At 48.2% G+C, this 16015-nt stretch overlaps 1 protein-coding gene and 1 pseudogene across 11 annotated transcripts in view; one reads left to right on the forward strand and one right to left on the reverse strand.

Annotated features, from left to right (window-relative positions):
* The window catches only part of RGS6 (regulator of G protein signaling 6), a 561022-nt gene that overhangs the window by 120498 nt on the left and 424509 nt on the right, over positions 1-16015 (reverse strand). The window lies entirely within an intron of this gene.
* On the forward strand, positions 4966-5728 carry LOC129403318 (SET domain-containing protein 9-like; annotated as a pseudogene).

The raw sequence follows: 16015 nt of genomic DNA on the forward strand, positions 1-16015 counted from the left end.
ATGTGGGATGGGAGAGAATAAGGTCCACGTGTGGGATGGGAAGAGCAGGGTCCACGTGTGGGATGGCAGAGAACAGCATCCATGTGTGGGACAGGAGAGAATAGGGTCCATGTGTGAGATGCGAGAGATAAGGGTCCACGTGTGGGATGGCAGAGAACAGGGTCCATGTGTGGGACATGAGAGAACAGGGTCCATGTATGGGATCAGAGAGAATAGGGTCCACATGTGAGATGAGAGAGAATAGAGCCATGTGTGGGATGGGAGAGAATAGAGCCACGTGTGGGATGGGAGAGAACAGGGTCCACGTATGGAATGGGAGAGAATAGAGCCATTAGAGCCACGTGTGGGATGGGAGAGAACAGGGTCCACGTGTGGGATGGCAGGAGACAGGTCCAAGTGTGGGGCAGGGGAGAGCTATACCAGGAAAGCTTGTAGAGGGGGATTGTCTCAGGGGTCACAGCGTCAGGCATCAGGCTTGTGGCTCCTGGAAATAGCTAATCAGAACAGTAGTGTGGACGGGACTCCCCCCTCCTCCGCCTGACTCTCCATTCATGCATATGAAAGTTAAGGTGCTCTTCGACTCAATGCACAAGGCCTGCCGTTCTGCACTGCACAGCTGATGGAGCTCCTTTAAAATGTTGGCTGGGGGAATGCTTGGCATTTTGGCACAGTGAGGAAATAGGATGGTTTTCCTTCCAGGTTTGGGTTCTGATGCAGTTGCTAATTTCTTAGGGCTACTTCTGAATTCTGGTCAGGCCTTCAGTGTAGAAGGTTACCTGACTAGATGCAGTTGCAAATTATTTACATGTGTATTAAAGAAGGACAACTCCATGGCCTTACTTTAACCTATTCAAGGCAAAACTTGGCCTGTCAGAGTCCCTTATCCCTGTTCTCATGGCCACCCTCATTCGAAACTCTGAAAGAAGGTTAGTGCTAAAAGCAGGTTAATAATAAATGTGCATGGTTTGGCCTCAGGCAGAACAGAAGGCTGCTATCTGATCAATGTATGATGAAAACACTGCCCAGGCTTCTAAAACACATTCCCAGCAATGCTTATTTCTAAGTCAAAGTCAGGGAGTTGATTTGGCTTATTTACTTATTTATTTACTTACTTTCACACAGATGAAGCCTGTCACCTTTTATCCACCTGGCTTCCACCCAGCTATCTCCCATCTCTCAACTTCGGTAACCTCAGTTATATGATCAGTGCCCACTGGTGTACGCATTTTATGTTTTCATCAATTTAATATTCTTGTATTTCACACAATAAAGAGAGCATTATTGTTCTTTTCTTTCTACTTATTTCTACTCTCAGAATTCCCTTAATTTCCTTTTATTTTACATCGAATGACCAAATTCTGTGATTAAAAAAAAAATAGCTGGCTAAATAGTATTCCACTGTACAAAGGCGCCAGTCTTTCTTTAGTTACTTATCAATGAATGGAGATTCCAGTTGCTGCCATAGTTTAGTTTTTGTAAGTAAACACTGCAACAAATGTTGTGGGTTGGTGAGTATTGCTTCCCCTGTCACTTTTTTCATGCGCTTTGGATAGCTATCCTAAGTGGGATGGTTTGGTGATCTTAATTTTAGCTTCTGGAGGAAGCTTCCAGAAGCTAAAACCTATCAGAGGTTTCCAAGTTGGTTGCATTTCCTAGACTCACCTTATTAGGAAGGAAATTGAGTATTGTCTTGAGGCCTCAGGTTTAGGTTTAAAGGACTATTTCAGAAAAAACAAATAATAGGGTTGGTCTCAGGATAGGGAGCATTTTCGGGAAAAAGAAATCTAGCAGTGAAACCATGGTCTCCGCAGGCATCACTGCTGTGACATTTCCTCCCCCGTCCCCCACGCACACAATGGGGCTTGGCATTCACCCCCATGGTGTCTGGTGTTCAGTGTTCCCTGAGACCCAGCCATCACACCAAGCTTCAGGCAGGAATGAGGAAAGGTAGGAGACATCTGTTCCTGGGTGGTCTGTCCCCAGTGACTGATTGTGAACACATCAGAGGTGGTAATGAGAAATTACTGTGTTGGTCTGCCTAGGACAGTCCCCAGCATGGGAACCGGCCGCCATCTTCCTATGCTGGGTTACCATAATCTAGGAAGCCAAGAGAACCTAACTACAGCGTCTCTAAAGCAAGGGAGGGTCTTATGGCAGATTTGGAGAGAGCTTCCTGATCTCTGCTCCCAAGTGGTCTTCTGTAGCTCTGGGGTTCTGGCTTGATTTGCTTCCTTCAATGTACCCCATTCTCCTTACCCAACCCTTTCAAGCCATGCACCATGATGGACCTAAGCTTCGATTCTCTGTAGCCAAAGGGTTTGGACTGGAACTTTTCTAGCAGTTTCACACTCTACTTGCCCTTTGTGATTCCCCCAGAACAGCGACTCCACAATTGGGTCCCCAGAGTTGACTCCTAGGAGCTATGACTATTCCCCTCACATGGCAGATGGAGGGGATGGATAACGCAAACAGACGTGTGGCCACTTTGGACTCGGAATAGTGAGGGAGGATCATAAAGGGAGGGAGGCAGGCTGTCTCTCTCTCCTCAGCAGAAAGGGCCAGCGGATGGTCCCCCCAAGCCTGTGTCAGGCTGCATCTGGGTCAGATCTTAATTTTCACCTGCTAGGACCCATTTCAGACTGATCTCTCTGAAGAACTCTGAAATAACGGCTTTGGACTGTATTGTTTTCAGCTAAAAAAGGTTGTAACTTGTTGCAGGAACAGTAGAAACTTGTACATGCATCACATCTCGGGTCCCCCTGAGCACACCTCGTTCCAGGTGGACAAGATGGGAAGAAGCCAGGTTCTGGATGTAAGTGAACTCACAGAGGGGGCGGGATAACTCAGGAGGGAAGAGAAAATGATTGCTGGGGTGGGTCGTGGCAGACTGTGGTAGTGAAGAGCAAACACACAATCAGAAAGGTCTCTGCGTTGGAGATATCAGCAGAGTCTTTTCAGATGGAAAATTCTTTAGGTCCACATTGCAAAATTGTAGCTACCAAGGTAATAATTTTTTTTTAAAGAATTATGACAACTGATTCAACTCGTACTTCTTTCAGTAGAACATTTTCTGCCATGCCTGGTTTCGCTGACAGCTACTGGTCTGATCTGCTGTGGCCTGCGGGGTTGTCTGAGCCGAGCAGCAGAGGCTGGAGTCTAAAATGGGGCTTTGAAAGTGGGAGCTGTAACTCATTCAGCTATCAGTCAGACTCATTTTCCAGCTTTTCCCTTGGTAAAGTGAAAATGCAAGTTACCAGAGGATACAAAGGCTGACAGAAATTTCAGATAAAAATTTAGAAGTTCAGGGGCTGGAGTGATAGCACAGCGGGTAGGGCGTTTGCCTTGCAGGTGGCCAATCCGGGTTCAATTCCCAGCATCCCATATGGTCCCCTGAGCACCACGAGGAGTAATTCCTGAGTGCAGAGCCAGGAGTAACCCCTGTGCATCTCCGGGTGTGACGCAAAAAGCCAAAAAAAAATTTAGAAGTTCAAATATGGCTCAAAAGGCTGAAACCTGGGTTTGACAACAAGCCAACAAAGCTTCTCTGTACCAACAGTATGACCCTAACTCCTCTCCCACGCACAAACAAACAAACAAACAAACACAAAAAGATTACAGATAAACCATTATCAAGTACTTGCAAAATATCCCTGGTATGCCATGGTGATAAATTACTTTTTTTGGATGAATGAAGGAGTTAATAAGTAAACAATTGAGTTTAAGGATCTCAGTGTGGTTTCACACACCCATAGGAGCACCTGGTGCCCAAGGATTCTATTCCCTGCTAGGTGCAAAGCCCCTAAGAAGTTCCCATGCTTAAAATTCACAAGTTCATGGCAAAAGTGGACAAGAAGTCAATGTATGCAGGGCAATGAGATGTGTCTGCTGGAACGAGTGGGAACATAGACAAGTGACCCAACGACAAACCTGGCTGCTAGGAAGTGTCGCTGGAGGAGGAAACAGCTCAGTCACATCAGAAAGGATAAGTCTGAATGACCTAGAGCAAGGGGCTTCATTCTAGGACAGAATCACAGAATCACAGGGCACGATGTTCACTAGTGTGCCAAGTCAATGCTCCTTGCGTGCCAACCTTTATGTCTATTAACTCATTTCTGTGCAGAGTGCCCCAGTGAAGCAGGGGTTCATCATCTTAACTCCTTCCTGACAGATGAGAGTGAGTGTAGGTAACTTTTTCACAGTTACATGGTCTATAAAGCTGAAATTTCCATGGAGACCTTGGGCAGCAGAGAACAAAGGCTTAAGTCCATCCTGGTACGTGGCCAGTAAGGGCTGGGTGAGGAGGACCAGGTGTGTTGAAGGAGGCAAGTCAAGTCAGAACTCGAGGGTTACAGGAGACCACTTGAGAGCAGTGATCGGGGTGCTTTCTCCAAATCCTCCGTAACACCCTCCCTTGCCTTAAAGATGCTGTAGTTAGGTTTTCTTGGCTTCCAAGATTATGATAACTAAGCAAAGATAACCGGCCAGTCTCCAAGCTGGGTAGACCCGGACAGTCATTTATTTATTTATTTATTATTTATTTATTTATTTATTTTTGATTCACACCCAGAGATGCACAGGGGTTACTCCTGGCTCCTCACTCAGGAATTACTCCTGGTGGTGCTCAGGGGACCATATGGGATGCTGGGAATTGAACCTGGGTCGGCCGCATGCAAGGCAAACGCCCTACCCGCTGTGCTATCACTCCAGTCCCCCAGACAGTCATTTCTAATTCCCTCCTCTAATGTGGTATTCACAGTCAGTCACTGGGGACAGGCCACCCAGGAAAGGGGACAATTGTCTAAGGGTCACTTAACTTTTCAGTTCTGAAACAACAGACCCTAGAGGAAGGGACACTGACTTTGCTGTGGTGTGAGGCCCAGACATGGTCAGGGTGGCTGTTTACTGACTGTGTGACACGGATCTAGTTAGTCACTCTTCTATCTCTACTTGTGATGAGGTTGGATCATGTCACCTGTTCGTTTCAAGTCTAGGAGTTACACCAGCGACTTCCGTAAACTACCTAAGAGTGTCCAGGAAAGACCTCCAAACCCATACAAGCACCCTTAATAATGCCCCTAGTATTATATAAATAGACATGAGTGTTTCATTTTAGAATTTTTTTTGAGCAATAACAAAGGAAGAGTTTAAGAGAAAAAATGAAAACAGGTGCAGATGGGGTGGGTCTACCCCATCTGCATGCCAGGCCACTTGGTACAGTACTTGCAGAAACAGTAGGACCACAATAATACTGCCTTGTACTCAAGATCATGCTGAACCTAAACCACAAGCTGAGGTACCGTGCATCAGAAATCTGAACTGATATTTTTCCAGTCCATTGGAAATCCATTTATTTTTCAGATGCACAAATGGGGTAGTCACTGATGGAAATGACAAAGGAATATCAAAAGTTGTGTATGGATCTTGCAATAGGAGAGATAAACTTGAACTTTTAAAAATGAGTGACAGTACATGGCTAACATCAGAGATTCATAATCCCCTGGCTTTAGGACAATATGTCGACAATTGTTTAAATGACAGAGCAGCTGATGTGTGTTACCAGGAATTTGATGTGTCTGCAGTTTTCCCTGTAGAACTGAAGCAGTACCTTCCAAACATTGCCTACAGCTATGGCAAACAAAGCCTCCTTCATGCATTGTTCTTGTCACATTCAGGGACATCAAACAAGGAGACGAGCTTTCTTTCAAACTACCATGCAATTGTCACCTAATTCTGAACTGGAAAGTCAGTACCCAGTTCTGAAATAGATTTTAATATTTCTTGTTCATCCTTTCTCTGAACACTCATTCAGTTTTTTTTTTCTTTCTGCTTTTTGGGTCACATCCAGCAATGAGCAGGGGTTAAGTCCTGGCTCTGTACTCAGGAATTACTCCTGGGTGTTGCTTTGGGCACCATATGGGATGCTGGGGATTGAACCCAGGTCGGCCTATGCAAGGCAAACGCCCTACCTGCTGTACTCTAGTCCCCTCATTAACTTCTGGTGGGAGTGCCAACTAGTCCAGCCATTTTGGAAGACAGTATGGACATTCCTCAAAAACTAGGAATTCAGCTTCCATGTGACCCAGCAATTCTATTCCTGGGAATATACCCCAAGGGTCCAAAAGCACAATACAGAAAAGACACCTGTGCTCCTATGTTCCTTGTAGCCAAGGATACAATTCCCCAAATATGAAAGTAACCCAAATGCCCATGAAAAAAATGACTGGATAAAGAAAATATGGTACATCATGGTATATCTACACAATGGAACACTCCCCAGCCGCAAGAAAAGATAAAAGTCACGCAATTTGCTGCAGTGTGGATGGATCTAGAGAGTATCATGCCGAGTGAAGTGAGTCAAAGGGCAAGGAACAGACTCAGAATGATCTCTCTCATGTGGGATGTAAATAAAGTTCATCGGGGAATAGCGGGCTGGAGCGATAGCGCAGCGGGTGGGGCATTTGCCTTGCATGCGGCCAATCTGGGTTTGATTCCTCCACCCCTCTCACAGAGCCCGGCAAGCTACCGAGAGTATCTCGCCAGCACGGCAGAGCCTGGCAAGCTACCCATGGTGTATTCGATATGCCAAAAACAGTACAACAAGTCTCACGATGGAGACATTACTGGTGCCCGCTCGAGCAAATTGATGAGCAATGGGATGACAGCGGCAGTGACAGGGGAATAGCAAATGCCCAACGGCAATACAAACAAGGAGCAGGAGAACTGATCTCCAGTAGGAAGCTTGCCACTGGGGCAGGGGTGAGGGGGATTAGTTAGGGAAGGGAACATGAGGAGGGGGGGAGGGGAAGCACCTCCCACAGAGGCAGGCTGAGGGGCAGGAGGGGAAAAGGGCACATTGGTGGAGGGTAGTGGGCAACTGGTGAAGGGATTGGTACTGTATGCCCGAAACTCAATTATAAACATCTTTATAACTTTGTAATTCATAGTGATTCAACTTTTTAAAAATGAAAAAAAATCAAAACAACCCAACAAAACCAAAACAAACCAAGAATATACTGCTAAATTAAAAGAAGATTAAAGTAAGACATATTTGTCCCTCACATTAGATCTCTCTCACTCTCTCTCTCTTTATCTCTCTCATACACATAATTTCCTCTTAAAAATGAATTAAAACTAATTAGTCATTTGGGGACTGCTCAAAGCAAGGCCATTCTTGGCAATACTGGCCTGATGGTTTGGCCTAGCATACTGGATGACCTACCATTCGAGCGGGCTACCAGTATCACCCCAGAGCTCCTCAGGGCAACCAGGACCACCTTAATGCTTCCCAGGGGCAACCAGGACCACCTCATTGCACTTGTAGGTGACCAGGATAACCCCAGAACACTCAGGGGTAACCAGGACCACTTGGTTACCCCTCAGGGCCACCCAGCAATGCTATCGGGGCTTCTACAGTGCTGAGGATAAGACTTAGGGCCTTGTGCGTTCCAGGGCACAACTGCTAGTTTTTGGAACTATTCTCTCTGGCTCTTAGTGCTTTTTTTTTTTTTTTTTGCCTTTGGGTCACACCCGGCGATGCACAGAGGTTACTGTGCACTCAGGAACTACTCCCGGTGGTGCTCAGGGGATCATATGCCTTATGGGATGCTGGGAATCGAACACGGGTCAGCTGCATGCAAGGCAAACGCCCTACCCGCTGTGCTATTGCTCCAGCCCTTCTTAGTGCTTAATGTTCAGTGTTTTACTAACATATCTATCTTTCTTTAAGGACATAGCTTTGCTCCTTCCTTAAGTGATCAATACAGCAAAAAGGAGGCGCAACATTTAAAAAAAATACTTTCTATTTAATCCCCCAAGTTAATCTCAACTAAAGGTAAGTTCAGACTGTTTTCAAGGCTTTGGAATCCGCCGCACAAGTGATCTTCAGGTCCTGCTGGACCACGTTCTCCCGCTCTGAAAGTGCCTGCTTGGCATCAGTCCATAACCTTGGTGGGCACCAGGCACCTGCTGATTTTGGGTCCTCCCCAATCTGAATGGGGAAGAAAAGACCCCCATTAAGAAGGGTATGGCTCTGTTTTTATACCTGAGCACCCATGTTTCCCACCAATTACTGAATTTCTTCTCTAGCTTTGGTATTGCTGATTAGTAGTCCATTAAGGATTAAGGAACCACACACCTTCTGAAATACATGCCAGTCGGAGGGGGGTGGGGGGATGGGAGGGTGGGGGGTGCTCATTTGCCTTTCAGTGGGGTGCCATTCAGGAAGCCTTTCAAAATGTTTGATATTTCAGCTGGTCAACTCTTTCTGGGTTTCTTTCTTTGCTGTTGCTTGGCCTCTCGTCAGGACTTTACAGAGAATGAACTTTCTAAGTTCTCATTGAATTCATTTATCCATTCAAACCACCAGCACTGGCCTAGGTGTCTGCCAATTCAGGTCCCGCTCTCTATGCAGGCCTGCCCACCGAGGGCCAGGGCTGACTTCAGAAGGGAATATCCCACAGCCCTGGGGTTATGAGCAGAAACCAGCACAGAATCTCAGAGACCAGCGACTCCTGGGCTTTGGCCCCGAGAGAGGGCCTTGTGATCCTCCACACCCCCACCTTCACCCCCCTTCCTGTATCTCAGGGCGTATGTGAGGACTGAAATGGATACGTGCCTGCCAATGCTCAAAAAATAGAAATGGGAATGTGTGAGAATGAGCCTACTTGACATGACATTTAAGAAATCAGTAAGAACATTTGCTCCACAGCAGTCAAAAAGGAATCATCACTCAGGACCTAAGACCATTTCATTAGTAAGTTAAACGCTGATACTCTTTCTCCCTCAGGATTTCTCTTAGTCTTCTCTGGAGCGAAGATTCCCTCTCTATGTTCCTTCCTTCCTTCCTTCCTTCCTTCCTTCCTTCCTTCCTTCCTTCCTTCCTTCCTTCCTTCCTTCCTTCCTTCCTTCCTTCCTTCCCTCCCTCCCTCCCTCCCTCCTTCCTTCCTTCCTTCCTTCCTTCCTTCCTTCCTTCCTTCCTTCCTTCCTTCCTTCCTTCCTTCCTTCCTTCCTTCCTTCCTTCCTTCCTCCCTTTTTCTCTATCCCTCCCTTGCTTCCTCCCTCTCTTCCTCTCTCTCTTATTTTTGTCACCCCAATGGTGCTTCGAGTCTATTCCTGGCCCTATGGTAAGCAGTGATCCTTGATGGTTCTTGAGGGAACCATTAAACTTGGTTCTGTCATACAAGGCAAGCATCTTAAACCCAGTACTATCTCTCCAGCACTAAGAACGATTCTTTCTTTAAGGGTTTTTCCTGAAAAAAGCCTGTCAGTGAGGAAGTATCACTCAACCCTTGACTGAACCCCAGTGACCCAGAAGAGTCCCAAGGTTCTCAGTTGGCTCACCCCAAAGGGTTGATGGTGTATCTGCAAACTGTGGCTTCCTTCTAGCCCAGAGCTTCTAATTTGAAGTGATGCCTAAGAAAGGTGCAGAAACCTTACCCCACCCCATGACCTCTCTGATAGGTCTGCAGGAAAGGGGAGGGATTCATATCTGTAGCACGGGGATCATTTGAGCAGGGCGCCAAACAGGATGGGACCCCAGTGACTCCTCATGATCCAAAAGAGAGAAGATATGTAACAGATAAGAACCACCAGAGCCAGGCACAACCAGGAAAACTTGAGCTGTAGGGAGCTTCCCACTGCCATTGGCTGGAACCCAGGCCATCCCTGAGCAAGGTGTGAGGAGGGTCTGGGATCTGCACTGGCTTCCCCAGAACTCCCAGAGAAGAGAAGGAAAGCATGGGGGAAGCATGCAGGGGCCCTGGGGATGGTGGTGGTGGTGGTGGTGGCAGGAGCCCCACCCCAGACGCAAGGATTTTTTTTCCCCCTTTCATCTTTTGGACTGCCACAATAGAACAATAGAGTCAGCAATAGAACAGCAGAGTGCTAGCCTTGTGTGTATGAGGCCCTGGGTTTGATCTCTGACACCACAAAATTAAAAAATGCAAATAAATAGAACAAAGGCTATCTGTGATGAATGTCTGCCGCCCGGATACCCTGTTGACCCGGGGAACCCAGCCGTGGGGTTGCAGGTGCAGCACTTCCTTCTATCCCTCAGAGGTCAGGGCAAGGTGACCTTAGAAACTTCCCAGGATCGGCCTCCCCCTGTCAGGGTCGCAGTCAGGATACACGAAAAACCTTTCTCAAGCAGACAAGGAGGTCCACAGGGGCTGAGGGTGGTGGGGTCAGGCAGCTCCCCAAAGGCGTCGCTTTCTAATTGGGAACCCTGAAGTTTGGCGAGTCAACATTGCTTCTCTGTTCTGGGTACAACATTTTTCTATGCAGCCTTTGGCTTAAGATGCAAGTGGGAGGCCGAGAGCCAGCACAGGGGTGAGGGTCCTGTGCTGCGTGTGGCCGACTCCCGTGGAACAAGCATGACATGTTTGTCATGCTTGTTCAGTTATAGCTTCAGTTATAGCTCAATGTTCCCTGAGCATCCAAAGACCCCTGTCCCACATAGTATTGCATCCTTGGGACTGTCCTTGATCTGCCAGCCTGGCTGGCCAAGAATCACCACGAGGGTCCCCAGGCCCCTTGACCACCAACTTTGGAGCCAAATGAAAGAACACACAAGCCTTCAATTTCATTTCTAAGCCTTAAATTCCATTTCTCATCATTTTGTTTTTATCAGCCAGTCTCCCCTATCACCACCCCACTCCATGCTGCCTTATATCGTCTCTGTATCAACTGTCACTCCACCTGGCAGGGTCCCCTCTGCCTCATCCCAGCCCTCACTCACCCCAAGTCATTCTTGTTCTCCCCTGCAGTTTACTGTCCTTTTCCGTTTCCCGAGAAACAGGATCTCTTCATGTTTCAGGAGTCTCAGTACCGTAGGAGTTAATGGAGCTCCTCGTCTTTTGTCTTTTGGTAGAAACAGCCTATGGGTGGAAAGTAGAAGTTCTGGGGAGGGAGGGTGGACAAGGTCGCTTTGCAACAACCCTTTGCTTTACTGCTTGGACCCCTTTCCACCGCTCTTGGGCACAATGCACAGAATGGCCACACGAGGGCGCTGTTGCCCTTGGAAGCCGCCCGCGGAGCTTCAGCAAGCAGCGTCTGCAGGTTAAGCAGGAGAGTCAGGATCCAGGGCTGTGCTGTTGGTTTCTTACATTTCTTGTAATTAATAATCATTGGTATTCTAAATGACTGCTTCATGTCTTCGCTCTCAAGGTAGCGCTCTGAAGTCATTTATAGCCTGTTCCAGAAGCAAATTAGGGAGGTTCAAGGAAACCTTCGGTTATAGCTCAAGTTACTTGGCAGTTCTTTTTTTTTTTTTTCATGAGTTTGAAAGCGTTCTTGGACCTGCAGGTTATATAGATTAAATTAACATGTTAATTGTGGCAGTCCAAAAGATGAAAGTGGGGGGAAAAACGTGTGGGCAGGAAAGAAACCTTTTTGATTATTAAAGGATGAGGTACCAAAGGTCGGGAGAGACCTTGTAAATTATGCTGGTTATTAAAGCAGGGCAATTAAGCCTGCGTTCCAGAATCTGGGAGATTGTGGGTGGGAGGTCTGGCCTCGTCAGTCTGCAGCTAACCATGACTCCCCCATGCCTTGACTTCTCTCAGGTCTCTCAGGGGAGGGGTACCCATCCTTGTCTGAGGACCGGGTCCTGTTTGGGCAACACTAACTCCCGGGAGACTTAATCTCCCATTATAGGCTGTGTCTTTGGGGAAGACAGATAGAAACACTTTTGTGCGCAACCCTTGGCACCCACATGGTGTGCCTGGTGGAGTAGGAAGAAGGTTCTGGGGTGTCTGGGCAGGCCTGCCTCCTGCGCCCAGGCCTCTCCGGCAGAGTCCTCCAGAGCGGGTCCTGGTAAACATCCTCCTTCTCTTCCCACTGGCCCCTCAGAGACAGCCGCCCGCTCTCCCATGACTCTGTCTCCACGAGACAGCCTCCCACGTGGCCAAAGGAGACCACTAACTACTCCCAAGGCAAAAACTCCTTCCAGGGGTGAGGTGGGTGGGGGGGGGGGTGAAGAGGAGAGCTGAAGAGACAGTACAGTATAGCCCGTAGGGTGTTTTCCACAAACCCTAACTGCAGAGCCCGGAGTGAGCCCTGAGCACCGCCGGGTAGAGCCCCCAACACCAAGCAACAACTGTTATCTGTCCACCCTTGTTCCCCTTCTTGTTGCTCTGAAAAGTCCCTCCCTCTTCTTTTTTTTTTTTCTTTTTGGGTCACAGGGGTTGCTCCTGGCTCATGCACTCAGGAATTACTCCTGGCGGTGCTCGGGGGACCATATGGGATGTTGGAATTCAAACCCGGGTTGGCCGCATGCAAGGCAAATGCCCTACCCGCTGTGCTATCACTCCAGCCCAAGTCCCTCCCTCTTCTGCTCAGTTTCATTCCTCTTCCAAGGCCCAGCGTTACCTACTCCAGGTAGCCCTCCCTGATACCACAAGGGCAAACAGTTCCTCCCCCCCCATTTTTTTTAAATGAATTTGCAGGGTCTCATCTGAATGCTTTTAGTTGCTCTCCTATTTTCTCCTGTGGTAGAACCATTTCTGGGGTCTTAAGGTGCTCCTGGGTCTCGAGGGCCATGATTGGCATCTGGTTCTTCCATCCTTCAAGGCCCAGTCGCGGCCAACACTGCAGGGACCCAGGCAGCAGCGGGTGGACTCTCCCATCACAAGCACACGCGTGTACAGGATGCTTTGGGCAAAGCTGGTGAACATGTTTGTGGTCAGCTGATAGGCCTGGGTGCCTGGTGGTCTCAGCCCACCTCCTGAGCTGAAGAGAAGTCAGAGCTGAGATTCTTCTTCTTCTTCTTTTATTTATTTTTTCTCTTTTTGGGTCACATCGGGCAATGCACCAGGGTTACTCCTGGCTCTGCTCTCAGGAATTACTCCTGGCAGTACGTGGGGACCCTATGGGATGCTGGGGATAAAACCCCGGTTGGAGGCATGCAAGGCAAACGTCCAACCTGATGTATTGTCGTGCTCATCCCAGTGCTAAGATTCTTGAGCTGGTCTGAGGGAGTTCCTAGCTTGGCTCAGAAATCTCAAGCCCTGTGGCTAAGGGCTGGGTGTGAGACGTCCCTGTGAGCTGGCTGTAGGACGTCCTTGTGCACCCTTCTGGACAGAAGAAACCCTTCTGGACTTCTTGGCCATGAACAGTATTTTTTTTTTTTCATAGTAAAATAATAGTGTGTTAGCACAGATGGTAGGGCATTTGCCTTGCACGCAGCCGACCTGGGTTCGATTCCTCCATCCCTCTCAGAGAGCCTGGCAAGCTACTGAGAGTATCTTGCCCTCACACCAGAGCCTGGCAAACTACCCGTGCCGTATTCGATATGCCAAAAACAGTAATAACAAGTCTCACGATGGAGGCTTTACTGGTGCCTGCTCGAGGAAATCGATGAACAACGGGACGACAGTGCTACAGACAGTAAGACAACAAAAATTTCTCTTCTTCGCATGCCCATTCCAGTCTCTGGTTAGTTTTGCGGCTGTCCTCTGTGAATAGTGCTGCGGGGCCTGGGTGGGCTCCAGCTTTGGGTCCCGAGAGTGAGTTTATGTCTGGCAGGTGTTGGGCACATGGAGAGCAGATGAATCAGGGCCCAGGCAGCCTACTCCCGGCCTTCTGCTAAATGACACTATTTGATCACAGTGAGTGGCCTCCCCCGCCCGTCCCGGCCAGCCGGGCGCCAGCCTGGCCCCTTATCTCCCGGTGACATAGCTGCAGCTCCCAGACCACTTGGGGACCTGCTAGCGCTCAGCCCAATTGTGCTCTTATCTGCTGGGAGTCAAGGACAGAGGAGGACAGAAATAGGGCTGAAGACAGACGAAAAGGAACAGCCACCTGGCCAAAGACAAACCCCCTTCCAGGAAGAAAGAGGCATCTGGAATATTCCCGCAGGGGCTCAAAGATCAGCACCACCGCCTCGCCCCCACTGGGGCCACATTCTGTGTCCTGACGGCACAATTATTTCAGAAAATAAACATGTTTTCTTTCTTACTTTCTGGCCCTGCCCGAATTTCTTTTGACTCCCTCCCAATTCCATTTCCTGGCAAAGAAGTTTATTTGGAAGTTAGCCGCTGGCGCTACAAACCAGGTGGTATCTGTTCCCGTGGCCTCTTCCTGGCGACCCGGGCTGGGAAGAGGGGACCACTGGCAGGTCTGGGGGTTGGGGACACAGGGAGGGGAGGGAGTCAGCACCTCCAAGCTCTCCTCCCTGCTCTGTGCCCTCCTCCCTGCCCGACCTCCTCACCCCTGTTTTTTTTTTAATTTTATTGAATCACCATGAGATAGTTACAAGCTTTCATGTTTGGGTTACAATCACACAATGATCAAACACCCATTACTCCACCATTGCACATTCCCCACCACTGATATCCCGGGTAGACCTCCCCTTTCCCACCCTCCCCCTGCCTCTAAGGCAGACAATATTCCCCATACTCTCTCTCTACTTTTGGGCATTATAGCTTGCAACACAGACACTGAGAGGTCATCATGTTTGGTCCATTATATACTTTCGGCATGCATCTCCCATCCCAACTGGTTCCTCCAGCCATAATTTTCTTAGTGATCCCTTCTCTATTCCATCTGCCTTCTGCCCTCTGCTCATGAAGCAGTCTTTCAGCTATGGGGCAATCCTCCTGGCCCTTGTATCTACTGTCCTTTGGTGTTAGTTTCATGTGATATTATTCTATACTCCACAAATGAGTGCAGTCCTTCTATGTCTGTCCCTATCTTTCTGACTCATTTCACTTAGCATGATACTCTCCATGTCTAACCATTTATAAGCAAATTTCATGACTTTATCTCTCCTATCAGCTGCATAGTATTCCATTGTGTAGATGTACCAAAGTTTCTTCAACCAATCATCTGTTTCGGGGCACTCGGGTTGTTTCCATAGTTTGGCTATTGTGAACAGTGCTGCAATCAATATATAGGCACAGATGTCATTTCTACTGTGCTTTTTTGCATCTTTGGGATATATGGGAAGAATAAATGAACAGAAGTTTCCTCACCCCTGTTTTAGTGAAAGCACTAAAGCTTTGGCCATGCGGGTTGATCTGAGAACAGAGCCAGGGGCCAGAGAGGGCACAAAAGCTGGGGTGTGGCAGGGGGAACAGAGTAGCTCACCCCTGCACAGCTCTGGCCTCTGAGGCTGTGCTGAGCACAGAGCATGCTGCTCAGTCAATCATCCAAGATCTGTCGAGTGAGTGGCAGCTGAGGTCTGGATCCCAGCCTGGCTCCTGGCTCCAAGGAGGAGGAGCAGCCTTTTAAACTTTCTCCATGTGTCGGCCCTTGCATCTGAGGAATTTTCATGTGACCAAGTATGCAAAACAGGCAATCAGACCATTTAATGATAAAAAATTATAAAGACTTTATTGATTGGTTTTGGGTGGTGCTCAGGAATAACTCCTGGCTATGCACTCAGGAATCTGACCTGGCAGGCTTGGGGGACTCCATGGGATGCCAAGGATCAAACTCAGGTCAGCTACATGTAAGGCCAGTGCCTGACCCACTGAGCTATCTCTCTGGCCCCCTTGAAAATGTATTTTAAAACAACAAGAAAATGAGGGATTTGGAGCACACCTAGCATCACTCAGGGTTTATTCCTGACTCTGTTCTTAGGAATTACTCCTGGTGGGGCTCAGGGGCCCATTTGGGATGCTGGGGATTGAAATGGGGTCAACTCTGGGCCATACAAGTGCCCTCCCTGCTGTAGCAGCTCTCTGGCCCCTTAAAATAAAATTTAATCGAGTGATGCGAGCCCATATGGGATCATAGCCCACTGGTTAAGAAGTTAGGGTGTAGGGAGCTATTTATGGCTCCAAACTCAGGTTCCCCATTGTCAGAGGAAGAAAGAGCCATTCCAGTCCCACTATCTCTTTTTTTTTTTTAGTTTTTATTATTTTATTTTTTTATGGAGTTGGAGCAATAGCACAGCGGTTGGGAATTCTCCTTTCACACGGCAGAGCCGAGTTTGATTCCTCTGCCCCTCTCAGAGAGCCCAGCAAGCTACCAAGAGTATCGAGCCCACATGGCAGAGCCTGGCAAGCTACCTGTT

This window comes from Sorex araneus, chromosome 3 (assembly GCF_027595985.1).
Source record: "Sorex araneus isolate mSorAra2 chromosome 3, mSorAra2.pri, whole genome shotgun sequence".
Taxonomy (NCBI): domain Eukaryota; kingdom Metazoa; phylum Chordata; class Mammalia; order Eulipotyphla; family Soricidae; genus Sorex; species Sorex araneus.